This window comes from Somniosus microcephalus, chromosome 4 (assembly GCF_052327205.1).
Source record: "Somniosus microcephalus isolate GS21.2 chromosome 4, FLI_Smic_1.0, whole genome shotgun sequence".
NCBI classification, from domain to species: Eukaryota; Metazoa; Chordata; class Chondrichthyes; order Squaliformes; family Somniosidae; genus Somniosus; species Somniosus microcephalus.
In genome coordinates this window covers 13423836-13446265 of record NC_140990.1, presented here as the reverse complement: position 1 = coordinate 13446265, position 22430 = coordinate 13423836, and the positions used below count along the sequence as shown (strand labels likewise).

At 50.0% G+C, this 22430-nt stretch overlaps 1 protein-coding gene across 6 annotated transcripts in view; it reads left to right on the top strand.

Annotated features, from left to right (window-relative positions):
* Positions 1-4286: 4286 nt before the first annotated feature.
* The window catches only part of rabggta (Rab geranylgeranyltransferase subunit alpha), an 83500-nt gene continuing 65356 nt past the window's right edge, over positions 4287-22430 (top strand). The window contains exon 1 of one of the 6 annotated variants that reach the window (XM_085984383.1): positions 4287-4443. The gene's annotated coding sequence lies outside the window, so the exon portion shown is untranslated. Of the gene's footprint in view, positions 4484-22430 lie in introns of all 6 variants that reach the window. The other 5 variants (XM_085984384.1, XM_085984386.1, XM_085984387.1 and 2 more) reach the window with 5 other exon arrangements.

Sequence of the window (22430 nt, the reverse complement as noted above, 5' to 3'; positions counted from 1 at the left end):
GAAGGCTTTCGACTCCATCTGGCATGACGGTTTATTCCTGAAACTTATCGAAAGTGGGGTAGGAGGGAAAACATATGATGTAATTAAATCAATGTATACAAACAACAAATGTGCAGTTAAAATTGGAGACAAACAAACAAAATACTTCCCACAGGGGCGGGGGGTGACGCAGGGCTCGCCAATCTCACCGACACTCTTTAATATTTACATAAATGGATTGGCAAAACTACTTGAACAATCTACAGCACCCGGCCTCACCCTATATGAATCCAAGGTTAAATTCCTCCTCTATGCAGACGACCTGGTTCTGCTGTCACCTACTAAAGAGGGGCTACAGCAAAACCTGGACCTGCTGGAGTCGTACTGCCAGACTTGGGCCCTGACAATAAATCCCCAAAAAACCAAAGTCCTTGTGTTCCAGCAAAGATCCAAACATCAGGGACCCAAAATAAATTTCACAGTAGGAACTACCAAAATTGAACAAACCACTAACTACACATACTTGGGCTTAAAAATCAGTTCTACGGGAAACTTCAAACTGGCTGTGAATGAACTGAAAGAGAAAGCAAGAAGGGCTTTCTATGCCATCAAAAAATCAATCCAAATAGAAATTCCAATTAGCATTTGGCTCAAAATTTTCAAATCAGTAATTGAACCAATTGCACTCTATGGCAGTGAGGTATGGGGACCGCTAACTCAACAAGAATTTGCAAAATGGGACAAACACCCAATTGAGATCCTACATGCAGAATTCTGTAAAAGTATCCTCCGGACTCAAAGGAAAACAGTAAACAATGCATGCAGGGCGGAACTAGGCCAATATCCATTAATAATCACTATCCAAAAAAGAGCCACCAAATTTTGGAATCACCTACAAATGAGCAATCCCCAATGCTATCACTACGACGCCCTGAAATGCCAAGAGCTGACCATAAAGAAGAATACCCTCAGTCAACTAGTCCTGGGACTCAGTGAAGTAACTACTAACAATACTAACAATAACCAGCCCCAGGACAGTGACAGGGTAACACAAAGAATTCGACCCAACACAATCGTCGCTAAGCAAAAGGAAAAATATCTGACATATTGGGCAGAAACAACAAAAACCCAAAGCAAACTCAATTGCTACTTGGCCCTAAACAGACAATACAACATAGCTGATTACCTGACCATGGTAAAGGATAACAAACTGAGAAGAACCTTGACAAGGTACAGACTTAGCGAACATAGCCTAGCGATCGAAAAAGGCAGACACAGGCAGACCAGGCTGCCAAGAGAGGACAGGATATGCTCTCACTGCAGTCAGGGAGTGGTGGAGACAGAGATGCACTTCCTCACAGCTTGTGGAAAATATCAGGGCATCAGGGAGAATTTCTACCAAAAATTCTCACAAATATGCCCTGATTTCAGAAATCTGAATGACAACCAAAAACTCCCATTCCTACTGGGAGAGGAGAGAAGCTGTGTAACACTGGCGGCACGCTATGTTGCAGCTTGCCATGAACAGAGGGACAACCAGTAAACTAAGAAAAGAATATATATAAACAATGCGAATGTATATTTATACACTCAGGGATATACCTGTTTATACACTGTATGAATAGAACTGCGTTTATGTGGTAAACCATAAATGTATTTTGATGCTTTGGCAACATAAGATGTAACTTATCATGCCAATAAAGCGATTTGAATTGTGAATTGTGAATTGGGTCCCTGGGGAGTGTGTCAGAATTTACAGGGGGTCACCAGGCGTGTGTCAATATTTACAGGGGGTCCCTGGTGAGTGTGTCAGTTTTTACAGGGGATCCCCGGTCAGTGTGTCAGTATTTACAAGGGGGTCCCAGGGGAGTGCGTCAGTATTTGCAGGGGGTCCCCGGGAGTGTGTCAGTATTTCTAGGGAGACCCCGGGAGTGTGTCAGTATTTACAGGGGGTCTCCGGGAGTGCATCAGTATTTGCAGGGGGTCCCCAGCAGTGTGTCAGTATTTACAGGGAGTCCCCTGGAATGTGTCAGCATTTACAGGGGGTCCCCGGGGAGTGTGTCATTATTTACAGGGGGTCCTCAGGAGTGTGTCAGTATTTACAAGGGGTCCCCGGGAGTGTGTCAGTATTTACAGGGGGTCCCGGGAGTGTGTCAGAATTTAGAGGGAGTCCCCGGGGAGTGTGTCAGTATTTACAGGGTGTCCCGGGAGTGTGTCAGAATTTAGAGGGAGTCCCCGGGAGTGTGTCAGTATTTACAGGGAGTCCCCGGGAGTGTGTCAGTATTTACAGTGGCTCCTCGGGGAGTGTGTCAGAAATTACAGGGGGTCCTCCGGGGGTGTGTCAGTATTTACAGTGGCTCCTCGGGGAGTGTGTCAGTATTTACAGGGGGTCCCCCGGGAGTGTGTCAGTATTTACAGGGTGTCCCGGGAGTGTGTCAGAATTTAGAGGGAGTCCCCGGGAGTGTGTCAGTATTTACAGGGAGTCCCCGGGGGTGTGTCAGTATTTACAGGGGTCCCCCGGGAGTGTGTCAGTATTTACAGGGGGTCCCCGGGAGTGTGTCAGAATTTAGAGGGAGTCCCCGGGGAGTGTGTCAGTATTTACAGGGTGTCCCGGGAGTGTGTCAGAATTTAGAGGGAGTCCCCGGGAGTGTGTCAGTATTTACAGGGAGTCCCCGGGAGTGTGTCAGTATTTACAGTGGCTCCTCGGGGAGTGTGTCAGAATTTAGAGGGAGTCCCCGGGAGTGTGTCAGTATTTACAGGGAGTCCCCGGGAGTGTGTCAGTATTTACAGGGGGTCCCCCGGGGAGTGTGTCAGTATTTACAGGGGGTCCCCCGGGGGTGTGTCAGTATTTACAGTGGGTCCCCCGGGAGTGTGTCAGTATTCAGTGGGTCCCCCGGGAGTGTGTCAGTATTTACAGGGGGTCCCCCGGGAGTGTGTCAGTATTTACAGGGAGTCCCCATGAGTGTGTCAGTATTTACAGGGGGTCCCCCGGGAGTGTGTCAGTATTTACAGGGGGTCCCCCGGGAGTGTGTCAGTATTTACAGGGGGTCCCCCGGGAGTGTGTCAGTATTCAGTGGGTCCCCCGGGGAGTGTGTCAGTATTTACAGGGGGTCCCCCGGGGGTGTGTCAGTATTTACAGGGGGTCCCCCGGGGGTGTGTCAGTATTTACAGGGGGTCTCCGGGGAGTGTGTCAGTATTTACAGGGGGTCCCAGTTCTCCCAAGGCGCGATTCTCTCTGTTTGAAGGGGTACTACCAATTATCCGTCCATTAAGTTAACAAGGCTCTTCCGTTACTGGGGTTTAATGGTGTCAGTCAGATTTTGATATCCTCCACTCTTGACTGCTCATCCTAAACTCTGCTGCCCCCGTGTCCTACCTCGCACCAAGTCCTGTTCACCCGTCACCCTCCCCTGTGCTCGCTGACCTACACTGGCTCCCGGTCCGGCAGCACCTCGCATTTAAAATTCTCATCCTCGTCTTCAAATCCCCCTGAGGCCTCGCCCCCTCTCCCTAACTCTGTAACCTCCTCCAGTCCTACAACCCCTCTGCGCTCCTCCAATTCCGTCCTCTTGCTCATCCCGGATCTTAATCGCGGCTGTGCTTTCAGCTGCCTAGGCCCCAAGCTCTGGAATTCCCCCCCTAAACCTCTTCACCTCTCTCTCCTCCTTTAAGACGCTCATTAAAACCTATCTCTTCAACCGAGCTTTTTTGGTCCCTTGTCTTAATATCTCCTTATGTGGCTGGGTGTCAAATTTAGTTTGCCTGTGAGGCGCCTCGGGACATTTTTATACGTTAAAAGGCGCTGTCTCAATGCCTGTTGTTGTTGTTGTTGTTGTTGCTGGTACTGGGTTCGGGAAAGGAGGGCGGGGAGGGTACAAATCAGCCAGAAATCAGGAGCATTCCCACTTCTGATCACCATCAACGGACCGTCCCCCTTTATCCATTCCCCCCACCGCTGGCCACTATGTGCCTGCCGACGAAGACGGGGGAAGAAAAACTGGGCTGCGCTGCCCCCTGCAGTCGAACAGCGCACGCCAAAACCTTCAAATGCAAAATGACGCGGCGGTTAAAAGGGTTGGAAGAGAAGGGAATTCAGAGCCGCTGCGTGTTTGAGGCAGAACGGGGCAAGCTCAGTTCCCCGGCCACCGATTATTTTTCGCCCGGCCGACACAAAAGGCGAGGCGGGATCCGCCGCAAGGCACTTCCCCTTTAAGACGCCACTGCGACGCGGTGACTGTACCATTCGGCAGCAGGACGGGGGGGGAGTCCAGGGCCACTCCCAAGAGAGAGGGGGGCGGGGCTGGAGGAGGGCGAGCGTCCTCTGAGTGGGCGAGGGAAGGATTATCGAAAGCCTGGCATCATAATAGTGAGGGGGCTGAGAGCAGGGATGGAGGCTTCCGGGTCCCCCTCTGATGGTAGTGGTGCGGTCTGAACCTGAGGACTCCATGAAGCAGAAAGGATACAGTGAGTGAGACAGAGTAACAGGAGGAGAGGTGATTACAGAGTGAGTCAGAGAGTGAGTGAGATAGAGGAACAGGGAGAGAGGTGATTACAGAGTGAGTCAGAGAGTGAGTGAGATAGAGGAACAGGGAGAGAGGTGATTACAGAGTGAGTCAGAGAGTGAGTGAGAGAGTAACAGGGAGAGAGGTGATTACAGAGTGAGTGTGTCAGAGTAACAGGGAGAGAGGTGATTACAGAGTGTGTCAGAGAGTGAGTGAGACAGAGTAACAGGAGGAGAGGTGATTACAGAGTGTGTCAGAGAGTGAGTGAGACAGAGTAACAGGAGGAGAGGTGATTACAGAGTGAGTCAGAGAGTGAGTGAGACAGAGTAACAGGAGGAGAGGTGATTACAGAGTGAGTCAGAGAGTGAGTGAGATAGAGGAACAGGGAGAGAGGTGATTACAGAGTGAGTCAGAGAGTGAGTGAGAGAGTAACAGGGAGAGAGGTGATTACAGAGTGAGTGTGTCAGAGAGTGAGTGAGACAGAGTAACAGGGAGAGAGGTGATGACAGAGTGAGTCAGAGAGTGAGTGAGTGAGACAGAGTAACAGGGAGAGAGGTGATTACAGAGTGTGTCAGAGAGTGAGTGAGACAGAGTAACAGGGAGAGAGGTGATTACAGAGTGTGTCAGAGAGTGAGTGAGACAGAGTAACAGGGAGAGAGGTGATTACAGAGTGAGTCAGAGAGTGAGTGAGAGAGTAACAGGGAGAGAGGTGATTACAGAGTGAGTGTGTCAGAGTAACAGGGAGAGAGGTGATTACAGAGTGTGTCAGAGAGTGAGTGAGACAGAGTAACAGGAGAGAGGTGATTAAAGAGTGTGTCAGAGAGTGAGTGAGACAGAGTAATAGGAGAGAGGTGATTACAGAGTGAGTGTGTCAGAGAGTGAATGAGACAGAGTAACAGGGAGAGGTGATTACAGAGTGTGTGTGTCAGAGAGTGAGTGAGACAGAGTAACAGGGAGAGGTGATTACAGAGTGAGTCAGAGAGTGAGTGAGACAGAGTAACAGGGAGAGAGGTGATTACAGAGTGAGTCAGAGAGTGAGTGAGACAGAGTAACAGGGAGAGAGGTGATTACAGAGTGAGTGTGTCAGAGAGTGAGTGAGACAGAGTAACAGGGAGAGAGGTGATTACAGAGTGAGTGTGTCAGAGGGTGAGTGAGACAGAGTAACAGGGAGAGAGGTGATTACAGAGTGAGTGTGTCAGAGAGTGAGTGAGACAGAGTAACAGGAGAGAGGTGATTACAGAGTGAGTCAGAGAGTGAGTGAGTGAGACAGAGTAACAGGAGAGAGGTGATTACAGAGTGAGTCAGAGAGTGAGTGAGTGAGACAGAGTAACAGGGAGAGGTGATTACAGAGTGAGTCAGAGAGTGAGTGAGACAGAGTAACAGGGAGAGAGGTGATTACAGAGTGAGTGTGTCAGAGAGTGAGTGAGACAGAGTAACAGGGAGAGAGGTGATGACAGAGTGAGTCAGAGAGTGAGTGAGTGAGACAGAGTAACAGGGAGAGAGGTGATTACAGAGTGTGTCAGAGAGTGAGTGAGACAGAGTAACAGGGAGAGAGGTGATTACAGAGTGAGTCAGAGAGTGAGTGAGAGAGTAACAGGGAGAGAGGTGATTACAGAGCGAGTGTGTCAGAGAGTGAGTGAGACAGAGTAACAGGAGGAGAGGTGATTACAGAGTGTGTCAGAGAGTGAGTGATACAGAGTAACAGGGAGAGAGGTGATTACAGAGTGAGTGTGTCAGAGAGTGAGTGAGACAGAGTAACAGGAGGAGAGGTGATTACAGAGTGAGTGTGTCAGAGAGTGAGTGAGACAGAGTAACAGGAGGAGAGGTGATTACAGAGTGAGTGTGTCAGAGAGTGAGTGAGACAGAGTAACAGGAGGAGAGGTGATTACAGAGTGAGTGTGTCAGAGAGTGAGTGAGACAGAGTAACAGGAGGAGAGGTGATTACAGAGTGTGTCAGAGAGTGAGTGAGACAGAGTAACAGGAGGAGAGGTGATTACAGAGTGAGTGTGTCAGAGAGTGAGTGAGACAGAGTAACAGGAGGAGAGGTGATTACAGAGTGTGTCAGAGAGTGAGTGAGACAGAGTAACAGGGAGAGGTGATTACAGAGTGTGTCAGAGAGTGAGTGAGACACAGTAACAGGGAGAGAGGTGATTACAGAGTGAGTCAGAGAGTGAGTGAGACAGAGTAACAGGGAGAGAGGTGATTACAGGGCGAGTGTGTCAGAGAGTGAGTGAGAGAGAGTAACAGGAGGAGAGGTGATTACAGGGCGAGTGTGTCAGAGAGTGAGTGAGACAGTAACAGGGAGAGAGGTGATTACAGTGAGTGTGTCAGAGAGTGAGTGAGACAGAGTAACAGGAGGAGAGGTGATTACAGAGTGAGTGTGTCAGAGAGTGAGTGAGACAGAGTAACAGGGAGAGAGGTGATTACAGAGTGAGTGTGTCAGAGAGTGAGTGAGACAGAGTAACAGGAGGAGAGGTGATTACAGAGTGAGTGTGTCAGAGTGAGTGAGACAGAGTAACAGGAGGAGAGGTGATTACAGAGTGAGTCAGAGAGTGAGTGAGACAGAGTAACAGGAGGAGAGGTGATTACAGAGTGAGTGTGTCAGAGAGTGAGTGAGACAGAGTAACAGGAGGAGAGGTGATTACAGGGCGAGTGTGTCAGAGAGTGAGTGAGACAGAGTAACAGGGAGAGAGGTGATTACAGGGCGAGTGTGTCAGAGAGTGAGTGAGACAGAGTAACAGGAGGAGAGGTGATTACAGAGTGAGTGTGTCAGTGAGTGAGTGAGACAGAGTAACAGGGAGAGAGGTGATTACAGGGCGAGTGTGTCAGAGAGTGAGTGAGACAGAGTAACAGGAGGAGAGGTGATTACAGAGCGAGTGTGTCAGAGAGTGAGTGAGACAGAGTAACAGGAGGAGAGGTGATTACAGAGTGAGTGTGTCAGAGAGTGAGTGAGACAGAGTAACAGGAGGAGAGGTGATTACAGGGCGAGTGTGTCAGAGAGTGAGTGAGACAGAGTAACAGGGAGAGAGGTGATTACAGGGCGAGTGTGTCAGAGAGTGAGTGAGACAGAGTAACAGGGAGAGAGGTGATTACAGGGCGAGTGTGTCAGAGAGTGAGTGAGACAGAGTAACAGGAGGAGAGGTGATTACAGAGTGTGTCAGAGAGTGAGTGATACAGAGTAACAGGAGGAGAGGTGATTACAGAGTGTCAGAGAGTGAGTGAGACAGAGTAATAGGAGGAGAGGTGATTACAGAGCGAGTGTGTCAGAGAGTGAGTGAGACAGAGTAACGGGAGGAGAGGTGATTACAGAGAGTGTGTCAGAGAGTGAGTGAGACAGAGTAACAGGAGGAGAGGTGATTACAGAGTGAGTGTGTCAGAGAGTGAGTGAGACAGAGTAACAGGAGGAGAGGTGATTAGAGTGTGTCAGAGAGTGAGTGAGACAGAGTAACAGGGAGAGAGGTGATTACAGAGTGAGTGTCAGAGAGTGAGTGAGACAGAGTAACAGGGAGAGAGGTGATTACAGAGTGTGTCAGAGAGTGAGTGAGACAGAGTAACAGGAGGAGAGGTGATTACAGAGTGAGTCAGAGTGAGACAGAGTAACAGGAGGAGAGGTGATTACAGAGCGAGTGTGTCAGAGAGTGAGTGAGACAGAGTAACAGGAGGAGAGGTGATTACAGGGCGAGTGTGTCAGAGAGTGAGTGAGACAGAGTAACAGGAGGAGAGGTGATTCCAGGGCGAGTGTTTCAGAGAGTGAGTGAGACAGAGTAACGGGGAGAGGTGATTACAGAGTGAGTGTGTCAGAGAGTGAGTGAGACAGAGTAACAGGAGGAGAGGTGATTACAGAGTGTGTCAGAGAGTGAGTGAGACAGAGTAACAGGAGGAGAGGTGATTACAGAGTGAGTCAGAGAGTGAGACAGAGTAACAGGAGGAGAGGTGATTACAGAGCGAGTGTGTCAGAGAGTGAGTGAGACAGAGTAACAGGAGGAGAGGTGATTACAGAGTGAGTCAGAGAGTGAGTGAGACAGAGTAACAGGAGGAGAGGTGATTCCAGGGCGAGTGTTTCAGAGAGTGAGTGAGACAGAGTAACAGGAGGAGAGGTGATTACAGGGCGAGTGTGTCAGAGAGTGAGTGAGACAGAGTAACAGGAGGAGAGGTGATTACAGAGTGAGTGTGTCAGAGAGTGAGTGAGACAGAGTAACAGGAGGAGAGGTGATTACAGGGCGAGTGTGTCAGCGACTGAGTGAGACAGAGTAACGGGGAGAGGTGATTACAGGGCGAGTGGGTCAGAGAGTGAGTGAGACAGAGTAACAGGAGGAGAGGTGATTACAGAGTGTGTCAGAGAGTGAGTGAGACAGAGTAACGGGGAGAGGTGATTACAGAGCGAGTGTGTCAGAGAGTGAGTGAGACAGTGTAACAGGAGGAGAGGTGATTACAGAGCGAGTGTGTCAGAGTGAGTGAGACAGAGTAACAGGGAGAGGTGATTACAGGGCGAGTGTGTCAGAGAGTGAGTGAGACAGAGTAACAGGAGGAGAGCTGATTACAGAGCGAGTGTGTGAGAGAGTGAGTGATACAGAGTAACAGGAGGAGAGGTGATTACAGAGTGTGTCAGAGAGTGAGTGAGACAGAGTAACAGGAGGAGAGGTGATTACAGAGCGAGTGTGTCAGAGAGTGAGTGAGACAGAGTAACAGGAGGAGAGGTGATTACAGAGCGAGTGTGTCAGAGTGAGTGAGACAGAGTAACAGGAGGAGAGGTGATTACAGGGCGAGTGAGTGAGACAGAGCAACAGGAGGAGAGGTGATTACAGAGCGAGTGTGTCAGAGAGTGAGTGAGAGAGAGTAACAGGAGGAGAGGTGATTACAGAGTGTGTCAGAGAGTGAGTGAGACAGTAACAGGAGGAGAGGTGATTACAGGGCGAGTGTGTCAGAGAGTGAGTGAGACAGAGTAACAGGAGGAGAGGTGATTACAGGGCGAGTGTGTCAGAGAGTGAGTGAGACAGAGTAACAGGAGGAGAGGTGATTACAGAGTGTGTCAGAGAGTGAGTGAGACAGAGTAACAGGAGGAGAGGTGATTACAGAGTGAGTCAGAGAGTGAGACAGAGTAACAGGAGGAGAGGTGATTACAGAGCGAGTGTGTCAGAGAGTGAGTGAGACAGAGTAACAGGAGGAGAGGTGATTACAGAGCGAGTGTGTCAGAGAGTGAGTGAGACAGAGTAACAGGAGGAGGTGATTGCAGAGCGAGTGTGTCAGAGAGTGAGTGAGACAGAGTAACAGGAGGAGAGGTGATTACAGATTGAGTGTGTCAGAGAGTGAGTGAGACAGAGTAACAGGAGGAGAGGTGATTACAGAGTGTGTCAGAGAGTGAGTGAGACAAGAGTAACAGGAGGAGAGGTGATTGCAGGGCGAGTGTGTCCGAGAGTGAGTGAGACAGAGTAACAGGAGGAGAGGTGATTACAGAGCGAGTGTGTCAGAGAGTGAGTGAGACAGTAACAGGAGGAGAGGTGATTACAGGGCGAGTGTGTCAGAGAGTGAGTGAGACAGAGTAACAGGAGGAGAGGTGATTACAGAGCGAGTGTGTCAGAGAGTGAGTGAGACAGAGTAACAGGAGGAGAGGTGATTACAGAGCGAGTGTGTCAGAGAGTGAGTGAGACAGATTAACAGGAGGAGAGGTGATTACAGGGTGAGTGTGTCAGAGAGTGAGTGAGACAGAGTAACAGGGGGAGAGGTGATTACAGGGTGAGTGTGTCAGAGAGTGAGTGAGACAGATTAACAGGAGGAGAGGTGATTACAGAGTGTGTCAGAGAGTGAGTGAAACAGAGTAACGGGGAGAGGTGATTACAGAGCGAGTGTGTCAGAGAGAGTGATACAGAGTAATGGGGAGAGCTGATTACAGAGCGAGTGTGTCAGAGAGTGAGTGAGACAGAGTAACAGGAGGAGAGGGGATTACAGAGTGTGTCAGAGAGTGAGTGAGACAGAGTAACAGGAGGAGAGGGGATTACAGAGTGTGTCAGTGTGAGTGAGACAGAGTAACAGGAGGAGAGGTGATTACAGGGCGAGTGTGTCAGAGAGTGAGTGAGACAGAGTAACAGGAGGAGAGGGGATTACAGAGCGAGTGTGTCAGAGAGTGAGTGAGACAGAGTAACAGGAGGAGAGGTGATTACAGAGTGAGTGTGTCAGAGAGTGAGTGAGACAGAGTAACAGGAGGAGAGGTGATTACAGGGCGAGTGTGTCAGAGAGTGAGTGAGACAGAGTAACAGGGAGAGAGGTGATTACAGGGCGAGTGTGTCAGAGAGTGAGTGAGACAGAGTAACAGGAGGAGAGGTGATTACAGAGCGAGTGTGTCTGAGTGAGTGAGACAGAGTAACAGGAGGAGAGGTGATTACAGAGTGAGTCAGAGAGTGAGTGAGACAGAGTAACAGGAGGAGAGGTGATTACAGAGTGAGTGTGTCAGAGAGTGAGTGAGACAGAGTAACAGGAGGAGAGGTGATTACAGGGCGAGTGTGTCAGAGAGTGAGTGAGACAGTACCAGGGAGAGAGGTGATTACAGGGCGAGTGTGTCAGAGAGTGAGTGAGACAGAGTAACAGGGAGAGAGGTGATTACAGGGCGAGTGTGTCAGAGAGTGAGTGAGACAGAGTAACAGGAGGAGAGGTGATTACAGAGTGTGTCAGAGAGTGAGTGAGACAGAGTAATAGGAGGAGAGGTGATTACAGAGCGAGTGTGTCAGAGAGTGAGTGAGACAGAGTAACGGGAGGAGAGGTGACTACAGAGTGAGTGTGTCAGAGAGTGAGTGAGACAGAGTAACAGGGAGAGAGGTGATTACAGAGTGAGTGTGTCAGAGAGTGAGTGAGACAGAGTAACAGGAGGAGAGGTGATTACAGAGTGAGTGTGTCAGAGAGTGAGTGAGACAGAGTAACAGGAGGAGAGGTGATTAGAGTGTGTCAGAGAGTGAGTGAGACAGAGTAACAGGAGGAGAGGTGATTACAGAGTGAGTCAGAGAGTGAGACAGAGTAACAGGAGGAGAGGTGATTACAGAGCGAGTGTGTCAGAGAGTGAGTGAGACAGAGTAACAGGAGGAGAGGTGATTACAGGGCGAGTGTGTCAGAGAGTGAGTGAGACAGAGTAACGGGGAGAGGTGATTACAGAGTGAGTGTGTCAGAGAGTGAGTGAGACAGAGTAACAGGAGGAGAGGTGATTACAGAGTGTGTCAGAGAGTGAGTGAGACAGAGTAACAGGAGGAGAGGTGATTACAGAGCGAGTGTGTCAGAGAGTGAGTGATACAGAGTAACAGGAGGAGAGGTGATTACAGAGTGAGTCAGAGAGTGAGTGAGACAGAGTAACAGGAGGAGAGGTGATTCCAGGGCGAGTGTTTCAGAGAGTGAGTGAGACAGAGTAACAGGAGGAGAGGTGATTACAGGGCGAGTGTGTCAGAGAGTGAGTGAGACAGAGTAACAGGAGGAGAGGTGATTACAGAGTGAGTGTGTCAGAGAGTGAGTGAGACAGAGTAACAGGAGGAGAGGTGATTACAGGGCGAGTGTGTCAGCGACTGAGTGAGACAGAGTAACAGGGGGAGAGGTGATTACAGGGCGAGTGTGTCAGAGTGAGTGAGACAGAGTAACAGGGAGAGGTGATTACAGGGCGAGTGTGTCACAGAGTGAGTGAGACAGAGTAACAGGAGGAGAGGTGATGACAGAGCGAGTGTGTGAGAGAGTGAGTGATACAGAGTAACAGGAGGAGAGGTGATTACAGAGTGTGTCAGAGAGTGAGTGAGACAGAGTAACAGGAGGAGAGGTGATTACAGAGCGAGTGTGTCAGAGAGTGAGTGATACAGAGTAACAGAGGAGAGGTGATGACAGAGTGAGTGTGTCAGAGAGTGAGTGAGACAGAGTAACAGGAGGAGAGGTGATTACAGGGCGAGTGAGTGAGACAGAGTAACAGGAGGAGAGGTGATTACAGAGTGAGTGTGTCAGAGAGTGAGTGAGACAGAGTAACAGGAGGAGAGGTGATTACAGAGCGAGTGTGTCAGAGGGTGAGTGAGAGAGAGTAACAGGAGGAGAGGTGATTACAGAGTGTGTCAGAGAGTGAGTGAGACAGAGTAACAGGAGGAGAGGGGATTACAGAGCGAGTGTGTCAGAGAGTGAGTGAGACAGTAACAGGAGGAGAGGTGATTACAGGGCGAGTGTGTCAGAGAGTGAGTGAGACAGAGTAACAGGAGGAGAGGTGATTACAGAGTGTGTCAGAGAGTGAGTCAGACAGAGTAACAGGAGGAGAGGTGATTACAGAGCGAGTGTGTCAGAGTGAGTGAGACAGAGTAACAGGAGGAGAGGTGATTACAGAGCGAGTGTGTCAGACAGTGAGTGAGACAGAGTAACAGGAGGAGAGGTGATTACAGAGCGAGTGTGTCAGACAGTGAGTGAGCCAGAGTAACAGGAGGAGGTGATTGCAGAGCGAGTGTGTCAGAGAGTGAGTGAGACAGAGTAACAGGAGGAGAGGTGATTACAGAGCGAGTGTGTCAGAGAGTGAGTGAGACAGAGTAACAGGAGGAGAGGGGATTACAGAGTGTGTCAGTGTGAGTGAGACAGAGTAACAGGAGGAGAGGTGATTACAGGGCGAGTGTGTCAGAGAGTGAGTGAGACAGAGTAACAGGAGGAGAGGTGATTACAGAGTGAGTGTGTCAGAGAGTGAGTGAGACAGAGTAACAGGAGGAGAGGTGATTACAGGGCGAGTGTGTCAGAGTGAGTGAGACAGAGTAACAGGGAGAGAGGTGATTACAGGGCGAGTGTGTCAGAGAGTGAGTGAGACAGAGTAACAGGAGGAGAGGTGATTACAGAGCGAGTGTGTCAGTGAGTGAGTGAGACAGAGTAACAGGAGGAGAGGTGATTACAGAGTGAGTCAGAGAGTGAGTGAGACAGAGTAACAGGAGGAGAGGTGATTACAGAGTGAGTGTGTCAGAGAGTGAGTGAGACAGAGTAACAGGAGGAGAGGTGATTACAGGGCGAGTGTGTCAGAGAGTGAGTGAGACAGAGTACCAGGGAGAGAGGTGATTACAGGGCGAGTGTGTCAGAGAGTGAGTGAGACAGAGTAACAGGGAGAGAGGTGATTACAGGGCGAGTGTGTCAGAGAGTGAGTGAGACAGTAACAGGAGGAGAGGTGATTACAGAGTGTGTCAGAGAGTGAGTGAGACAGAGTAATAGGAGGAGAGGTGATTACAGAGCGAGTGTGTCAGAGAGTGAGTGAGACAGAGTAACGGGAGGAGAGGTGACTACAGAGTGAGTGTGTCAGAGAGTGAGTGAGACAGAGTAACAGGGAGAGAGGTGATTACAGAGTGAGTGTGTCAGAGAGTGAGTGAGACAGAGTAACAGGAGGAGAGGTGATTACAGAGTGAGTGTGTCAGAGAGTGAGTGAGACAGAGTAACAGGAGGAGAGGTGATTAGAGTGTGTCAGAGAGTGAGTGAGACAGAGTAACAGGGAGAGAGGTGATTACAGAGTGTGTCAGAGAGTGAGTGAGACAGAGTAACAGGAGGAGAGGTGATTACAGAGTGAGTCAGAGAGTGAGACAGAGTAACAGGAGGAGAGGTGATTACAGAGCGAGTGTGTCAGAGAGTGAGTGAGACAGAGTAACAGGAGGAGAGGTGATTACAGGGCGAGTATGTCAGAGAGTGAGTGAGACAGAGTAACGGGGAGAGGTGATTACAGAGTGAGTGTGTCAGAGAGTGAGTGAGACAGAGTAACAGGAGGAGAGGTGATTACAGAGCGAGTGTGTCAGAGAGTGAGTGATACAGAGTAACAGGAGGAGAGGTGATTACAGAGTGAGTCAGAGAGTGAGTGAGACAGAGTAACAGGAGGAGAGGTGATTCCAGGGCGAGTGTTTCAGAGAGTGAGTGAGACAGAGTAACAGGAGGAGAGGTGATTACAGGGCGAGTGTGTCAGCGACTGAGTGAGACAGAGTAACAGGGGGAGAGGTGATTACAGGGCGAGTGTGTCAGAGAGTGAGTGAGACAGAGTAACAGGAGGAGAGGTGATTACAGGGCGAGTGTGTCAGAGTGAGTGAGACAGAGTAACAGGGAGAGGTGATTACAGGGCGAGTGTGTCACAGAGTGAGTGAGACAGAGTAACAGGAGGAGAGCTGATTACAGAGCGAGTGTGTGAGAGAGTGAGTGATACAGAGTAACAGGAGGAGAGGTGATTACAGAGTGTGTCAGAGAGTGAGTGAGACAGAGTAACAGGAGGAGAGGTGATTACAGGGCGAGTGAGTGAGACAGAGTAACAGGAGGAGAGGTGATTACAGAGTGAGTGTGTCAGAGAGTGAGTGAGACAGAGTAACAGGAGGAGAGGTGATTACAGAGCGAGTGTGTCAGAGGGTGAGTGAGAGAGAGTAACAGGAGGAGAGGTGATTACAGAGTGTGTCAGAGAGTGAGTGAGACAGAGTAACAGGAGGAGAGGGGATTACAGAGCGAGTGTGTCAGAGAGTGAGTGAGACAGTAACAGGAGGAGAGGTGATTACAGGGCGAGTGTGTCAGAGAGTGAGTGAGACAGAGTAACAGGAGGAGAGGTGATTACAGAGTGTGTCAGAGAGTGAGTCAGACAGAGTAACAGGAGGAGAGGTTATTACAGAGCGAGTGTGTCAGAGTGAGTGAGACAGAGTAACAGGAGGAGAGGTGATTACAGAGCGAGTGTGTCAGACAGTGAGTGAGACAGAGTAACAGGAGGAGAGGTGATTACAGAGCGAGTGTGTCAGACAGTGAGTGAGCCAGAGTAACAGGAGGAGGTGATTGCAGAGCGAGTGTGTCAGAGAGTGAGTGAGACAGAGTAACAGGAGGAGAGGTGATTACAGAGCGAGTGTGTCAGAGAGTGAGTGAGACAGAGTAACAGGAGGAGAGGTGATTACAGAGCGAGTGTGTCAGAGAGTGAGTGAGACAGATTAACAGGAGGAGAGGTGATTACAGGGTGAGTGTGTCAGAGAGTGAGTGAGACAGAGTAACAGGGGGAGAGGTGATTACAGGGTGAGTGTGTCAGAGAGTGAGTGAAACAGAGTAACGGGGAGAGGTGATTACAGAGCGAGTGTGTCAGAGAGAGTGATACAGAGTAATGGGGAGAGCTGATTACAGAGCGAGTGTGTCAGAGAGTGAGTGAGACAGAGTAACAGGAGGAGAGGGGATTACAGAGTGTGTCAGAGAGTGAGTGAGACAGAGTAACAGGAGGAGAGGGGATTACAGAGTGTGTCAGTGTGAGTGAGACAGAGTAACAGGAGGAGAGGTGATTACAGGGCGAGTGTGTCAGAGAGTGAGTGAGACAGAGTAACAGGAGGAGAGGTGATTACAGGGCGAGTGTGTCAGAGAGTGAGTGAGACAGAGTAACAGGAGGAGAGGGGATTACAGGGCGAGTGTGTCAGAGAGTGAGTGAGACAGAGTAACAGGAGGAGAGGTGATTACAGAGTGTGTCAGAGAGTGAGTGAGACAGAGTAACAGGAGGAGAGGTGATTACAGAGCGAGTGGGTCAGAGAGTGAGTGAGACAGAGTAACAGGAGGAGAGGTGATTACAGAGCGAGTCAGAGAGTGAGTGAGACAGAGTAACAGGAGGAGAGGTGATTACAGCGCGAGTGTGTCAGAGAGTGAGTGAGACAGAGTAACAGGAGGAGAGGTGATTACAGGGCGAGTGTGTCAGAGAGTGAGTGAGACAGAGTAACAGGAGGAGAGGTGATTACAGGGCGAGTGTGTCAGAGAGTGAGTGAGACAGAGTAACAGGAGGAGAGGTGATTACAGAGTGTGTCAGAGAGTGAGTGAGACAGAGTAACAGGAGGAGAGGTGATTACAGGGCGAGTGTGTCAGAGAGTGAGTGAGACAGAGTAACAGGAGGAGAGGTGATTACAGAGCGAGTGTGTCAGAGTGAGTGAGACAGAGTAACAGGAGGAGAGGTGATTACAGGGCGAGTGTGTCAGAGAGTGAGTGAGACAGAGTAACAGGAGGAGAGGTGATTACAGGGCGAGTGTGTCAGAGAGTGAGTGAGACAGAGTAACAGGAGGAGAGGTGATTACAGGGTGAGTGTGTCAGAGAGTGAGTGAGACAGAGTAACAGGAGGAGAGGTGATTACAGAGTGAGTGTGTCAGAGAGTGAGTGAGACAGAGTAACAGGAGGAGAGGTGATTACAGAGCGAGTGTGTCAGAGAGTGAGTGAGACAGAGTAACAGGAGGAGAGGTGATTACAGAGTGTGTCAGAGAGTGAGTGAGACAAGAGTAACAGGAGGAGAGGTGATTACAGGGCGAGTGTGTCCGAGAGTGAGTGAGACAGAGTAACAGGAGGAGAGGTGATTACAGAGCGAGTGTGTCAGAGAGTGAGTGAGACAGTAACAGGAGGAGAGGTGATTACAGGGCGAGTGTGTCAGAGAGTGAGGGAGAGAGTAACAGGAGGAGAGGTGATTACAGAGCGAGTGTGTCAGAGAGTGAGTGAGACAGAGTAACAGGGGGAGAGGTGATTACAGGGTGAGTGTGTCAGAGAGTGAGTGAGACAGAGTAACAGGAGGAGAGGTGATTACAGAGCGAGTGTGTCAGAGAGTGAGTGAGACAGATTAACAGTAGGAGAGGTGATTACAGGGTGAGTGTGTCAGAGAGTGAGTGAGACAGAGTAACAGGGGGAGAGGTGATTACAGGGTGAGTGTGTCAGAGAGTGAGTGAGACAGATTAACAGGAGGAGAGGTGATTACAGAGTGTGTCAGAGAGTGAGTGAAACAGAGTAACGGGGAGAGGTGATTACAGAGCGAGTGTGTCAGAGAGAGTGATACAGAGTAATGGGGAGAGCTGATTACAGAGCGAGTGTGTCAGAGAGTGAGTGAGACAGAGTAACAGGAGGAGAGGGGATTACAGAGTGTGTCAGTGTGAGTGAGACAGAGTAACAGGAGGAGAGGTGATTACAGGGCGAGTGTGTCAGAGAGTGAGTGAGACAGAGTAACAGGAGGAGAGGTGATTACAGGGCGAGTGTGTCAGAGAGTGAGTGAGACAGAGTAACAGGAGGAGAGGGGATTACAGGGCGAGTGTGTCAGAGAGTGAGTGAGACAGAGTAACAGGAGGAGAGGTGATTCCAGAGTGTGTCAGAGAGTGAGTGAGACAGAGTAACAGGAGGAGAGGTGATTACAGAGCGAGTGGGTCAGAGAGTGAGTGAGACAGAGTAACAGGAGGAGAGGTGATTACAGAGCGAGTCAGAGAGTGAGTGAGACAGAGTAACAGGAGGAGAGGTGATTACAGCGCGAGTGTGTCAGAGAGTGAGTGAGACAGAGTAACAGGAGGAGAGGTGATTACAGGGCGAGTGTGTCAGAGAGTGAGTGAGACAGAGTAACAGGAGGAGAGGTGATTACAGAGCGAGTGTGTCAGAGTGAGTGAGACAGAGTAACAGGAGGAGAGGTGATTACAGGGCGAGTGTGTCAGAGAGTGAGTGAGACAGAGTAACAGGAGGAGAGGTGATTACAGGGCGAGTGTGTCAGAGAGTGAGTGAGACAGAGTAACAGGAGGAGAGGTGATTACAGGGCGAGTGTGTCAGAGAGTGAGTGAGACAGAGTAACAGGAGGAGAGGTGATTACAGAGTGAGTGTGTCAGAGAGTGAGTGAGACAGAGTAACAGGAGGAGAGGGGATTACAGAGCGAGTGTCAGAGAGTGAGTGAGACAGTAACAGGAGGAGAGGTGATTACAGGGCGAGTGTGTCAGAGAGTGAGTGAGACAGAGTAACGGGAGGAGAGGTGATTACAGGGCGAGTGTGTCAGAGAGTGAGTGAGACAGAGTAACGGGGAGAGGTGATTACAGAGTGTGTCAGAGAGTGAGTGAGACAAGAGTAACAGGAGGAGAGGTGATTACAGAGCGAGTGTGTCAGAGAGTGAGTGAGACAGAGTAACAGGAGGAGAGGGGATTACAGGGCGAGTGTGTCAGAGTGAGTGAGACAGAGTAACAGGAGGAGAGGTGATTACAGAGTGTGTCAGAGAGTGAGTGAGACAGAGTAACAGGAGGAGAGGTGATTACAGGGTGAGTGTGTCAGAGTGAGTGAGACAGAGTAACAGGAGGAGAGGTGATTACAGAGTGTGTCAGAGAGTGAGTGAGACAGAGTAACAGGAGGAGAGGTGATTACAGAGTGAGTCAGAGAGTGAGTGAGACAGAGTAACAGGAGGAGAGGTGATTACAGAGTGTGTCAGAGAGTGAGTGAGACAGAGTAACAGGAGGAGAGGTGATTACAGAGCGAGTGTGTCAGAGAGTGAGTGATACAGAGTAACAGGAGGAGAGGTGATTACAGGGCGAGTGTGTCAGAGAGTGAGTGAGACAGAGTAACAGGAGGAGAGGTGATTACAGAGTGAGTCAGAGAGTGAGTGAGACAGAGTAACAGGAGGAGAGGTGATTACAGAGTGAGTCAGAGAGTGAGTGAGACAGAGTAACAGGAGGAGAGGTGATTACAGAGTGTGTCAGAGAGTGAGTGAGACAGAGTAACAGGAGGAGAGGTGATTACAGGGCCAGTGTGTCAGAGAGTGAGTGAGACAGAGTAACAGGAGGAGAGGTGATTACAGAGCGAGTGTGTCAGAGAGTGAGTGAGACAGAGTAACAGGAGGAGAGGTGATTACAGGGCGAGTGTGTCAGAGAGTGAGTGAGACAGAGTAACAGGAGGAGAGGTGATTACAGGGCGAGTGTGTCAGAGTGAGTGAGACAGAGTAACAGGAGGAGAGGGGATTACAGGGCGAGTGTGTCAGAGAGTGAGTGAGACAGAGTAACAGGAGGAGAGGTGATTACAGAGTGTGTCAGAGAGTGAGTGAGACAGAGTAACAGGAGGAGAGGTGATTACAGAGTGTGTCAGAGAGTGAGTGAGAGAGAGTAACAGGAGGAGAGGTGATTGCAGGGCGAGTGTGTCAGAGAGTGAGTGAGACAGAGTAACGGGGAGAGGTGATTACAGAGCGAGTGTGTCAGAGTGAGTGAGACAGAGTAACAGGAGGAGACGTGATTACAGAGTGAGTGTGTCAGAGTGAGTGAGACAGTAACAGGAGGAGAGGTGATTACAGAGCGAGTGTGTCAGAGAGTGAGTGATACAGAGTAACAGGAGGAGAGGTGATTACAGAGTGTGTCAGAGAGTGAATGAGAGAGAGTAACAGGGGGAGAGATGATTACAGAGCGAGTGTGTCAGAGAGTGAGTGAGACAGAGTAACAGGAGGAGAGGTGATTACAGAGTGTGTCAGAGAGTGAGTGAGACAGAGTAACAGGAGGAGAGGTGATTACAGGGCGAGTGTGTCAGAGAGTGAGTGAGAGAGAGTAACAGGAGGAGAGGTGATTACAGAGTGTGTCAGAGAGTGAGTGAGACAGAGTAACAGGAGGAGAGGTGATTACAGAGCGAGTGTGTCAGAGAGTGAGTGAGACAGAGTAACAGGAGGAGAGGTGATTACAGAGCGAGTGTGTCAGAGAGTGAGTGAGACAGAGTAACAGGAGGAGAGGTGATTACAGAGTGAGTGTGTCAGAGAGTGAGTGAGACAGAGTAACAGGAGGAGAGGTGATTACAGAGCGAGTGTGTCAGAGAGTGAGTGAGACAGGGTAACAGGAGGAGCGGTGATTACAGAGTGTGTCAGAGAGTGAGTGAGACAGACTAACAGGAGGAGAGGTGATTACAGAGTGTGTCAGAGTGAGTGAGACAGAGTTACAGGAGGAGAGGTGATTACAGAGCGAGTGTGTCAGAGAGTGAGTGAGACAGAGTAACAGGAGGAGAGGTGATTACAGAGTGTGTCAGAGAGTGAGTGAGACAGAGTAACAGGAGGAGAGGTGATTACAGAGCGAGTGTGTCAGAGAGTGAGTGAGACAGAGTAACGGGGAGAGGTGATTACAGAGTGAGTCAGAGAGTGAGTGAGACAGAGTAACAGGAGGAGAGGTGATTACAGAGCGAGTCAGAGAGTGAGTGAGACAGAGTAACAGGAGGAGAGGGGATTACAGGGCGAGTGTGTCAGAGTGAGTGAGACAGAGTAACAGGAGGAGAGGTGATTACAGGGCGAGTGTGTCAGAGAGTGAGTGAGACAGAGTAACAGGAGGAGAGGTGATTACAGGGCGAGTGTCAGAGAGTGAGTGAGACAGAGTAACGGGGAGAGGTGATTACAGGGCGAGTGTGTCAGAGAGTGAGTGAGACAGAGTAACAGGAGGAGAGGTGATTACAGAGCGAGTGTGTCAGAGTGAGTGAGACAGAGTAACAGGGAGAGAGGTGATTACAGAGCGAGTGTGTCAGAGAGTGAGTGATACAGAGTAACAGGAGGAGAGGTGATTACAGAGCGACTGTGTCAGAGAGTAAGTGAGACAGAGTAACAGGAGGAGAGGTGATTACAGAGCGAGTGTGTCAGAGAGTGAGTGAGACAGAGTAACAGGAGGAGAGGTGATTACAGAGCGAGTGTGTCAGAGAGTCAGTGAGACAGAGTAACAGGAGGAGAGGTGATTACAGGGCGAGTGTGTCAGAGAGTGAGTGAGAGAGAGTAACGGGGAGAGGTGATTACAGAGCGAGTGTGTCAGAGAGTGAGTGAGACAGATTAACAGGAGGAGAGGTGATTACAGAGCGAGTGTGTCAGAGAGTGAGTGAGACAGAGTAACAGGAGGAGAGGTGATTACAGAGTGTGTCAGAGAGTGAGTGAGACAGAGTAACAGGAGGAGAGGTGATTACAGGGCGAGTGTGTCAGAGAGTGAGTGAGAGAGAGTAACAGGGGGAGAGGTGATTACAGAGCGAGTGTGTCAGAGAGTAAGTGAGACAGAGTAACAGGAGGAGAGGTGATTACAGAGTGTGTCAGAGAGTGAGTGACACAGAGTAACAGGAGGAGAGGTGATTACAGGGCGATTGTGTCAGAGAGTGAGTGAGACGGAGTAACAGGAGGAGAGGTGATTACAGAGCGAGTGTGTCAGAGAGTGAGTGAGACAGAGTAACAGGAGGAGAGGTGATTACAGGGCGAGTGTGTCAGAGTGAGTGAGACAGAGTAACAGGAGGAGAGGTGATTACAGAGTGTGTCAGAGAGTGAGTGAGACAGAGTAACAGGAGGAGAGGTGATTACAGAGCGAGTGTGTCAGAGTGAGTGAGACAGAGTAACAGGAGGAGAGGTGATTACAGGGCGAGTGTGTCAGAGTGTGTGAGACAGAGTAACAGGAGGAGAGGTGATTACAGAGCGAGTGTGTCAGAGAGTGAGACAGAGTAACAGGAGGAGAGGTGATTACAGAGTGTGTCAGAGAGTGAGTGAGACAGAGTAACAGGAGGAGAGGTGATTACAGAGTGTGTCAGAGAGTGAGTGAGACAGAGTAACAGGAGGAGAGGTGATTACAGGGCGAGTGTGTCAGAGAGTGAGTGAGACAGAGTAACAGGAGGAGAGGTGATTACAGGGCGAGTGTGTCAGAGAGTGAGTGAGACAGAGTAACAGGAGGAGAGGTGATTACAGAGTGAGTGTGTCAGAGAGTGAGTGAGACAGAGTAACAGGAGGAGAGGGGATTACAGAGCGAGTGTCAGAGAGTGAGTGAGACAGAGTAACAGGAGGAGAGGTGATTACAGAGTGTGTCAGAGAGTGAGTGAGACAAGAGTAACAGGAGGAGAGGTGATTACAGAGCGAGTGTGTCAGAGAGTGAGTGAGACAGAGTAACAGGGGGAGAGGTGATTACAGGGTGAGTGTGTCAGAGAGTGAGTGACCAGATTAACAGGAGGAGAGGTGATTACAGAGTGTGTCAGAGAGTGAGTGATACAGAGTAATGGGGAGAGCTGATTACAGAGCGAGTGTGTCAGAGAGTGAGTGAGACAGAGTAACAGGAGGAGAGGGGATTACAGAGTGTGTCAGAGAGTGAGTGAGACAGAGTAACAGGAGGAGAGGTGATTACAGAGTGTGTCAGAGTGAGTGAGACAGACTAACAGGAGGAGAGGTGATTACAGAGCAAGTGTGTCAGAGAGTGAGTGAGACAGAGTAACAGGAGGAGAGGGGATTACAGGGCG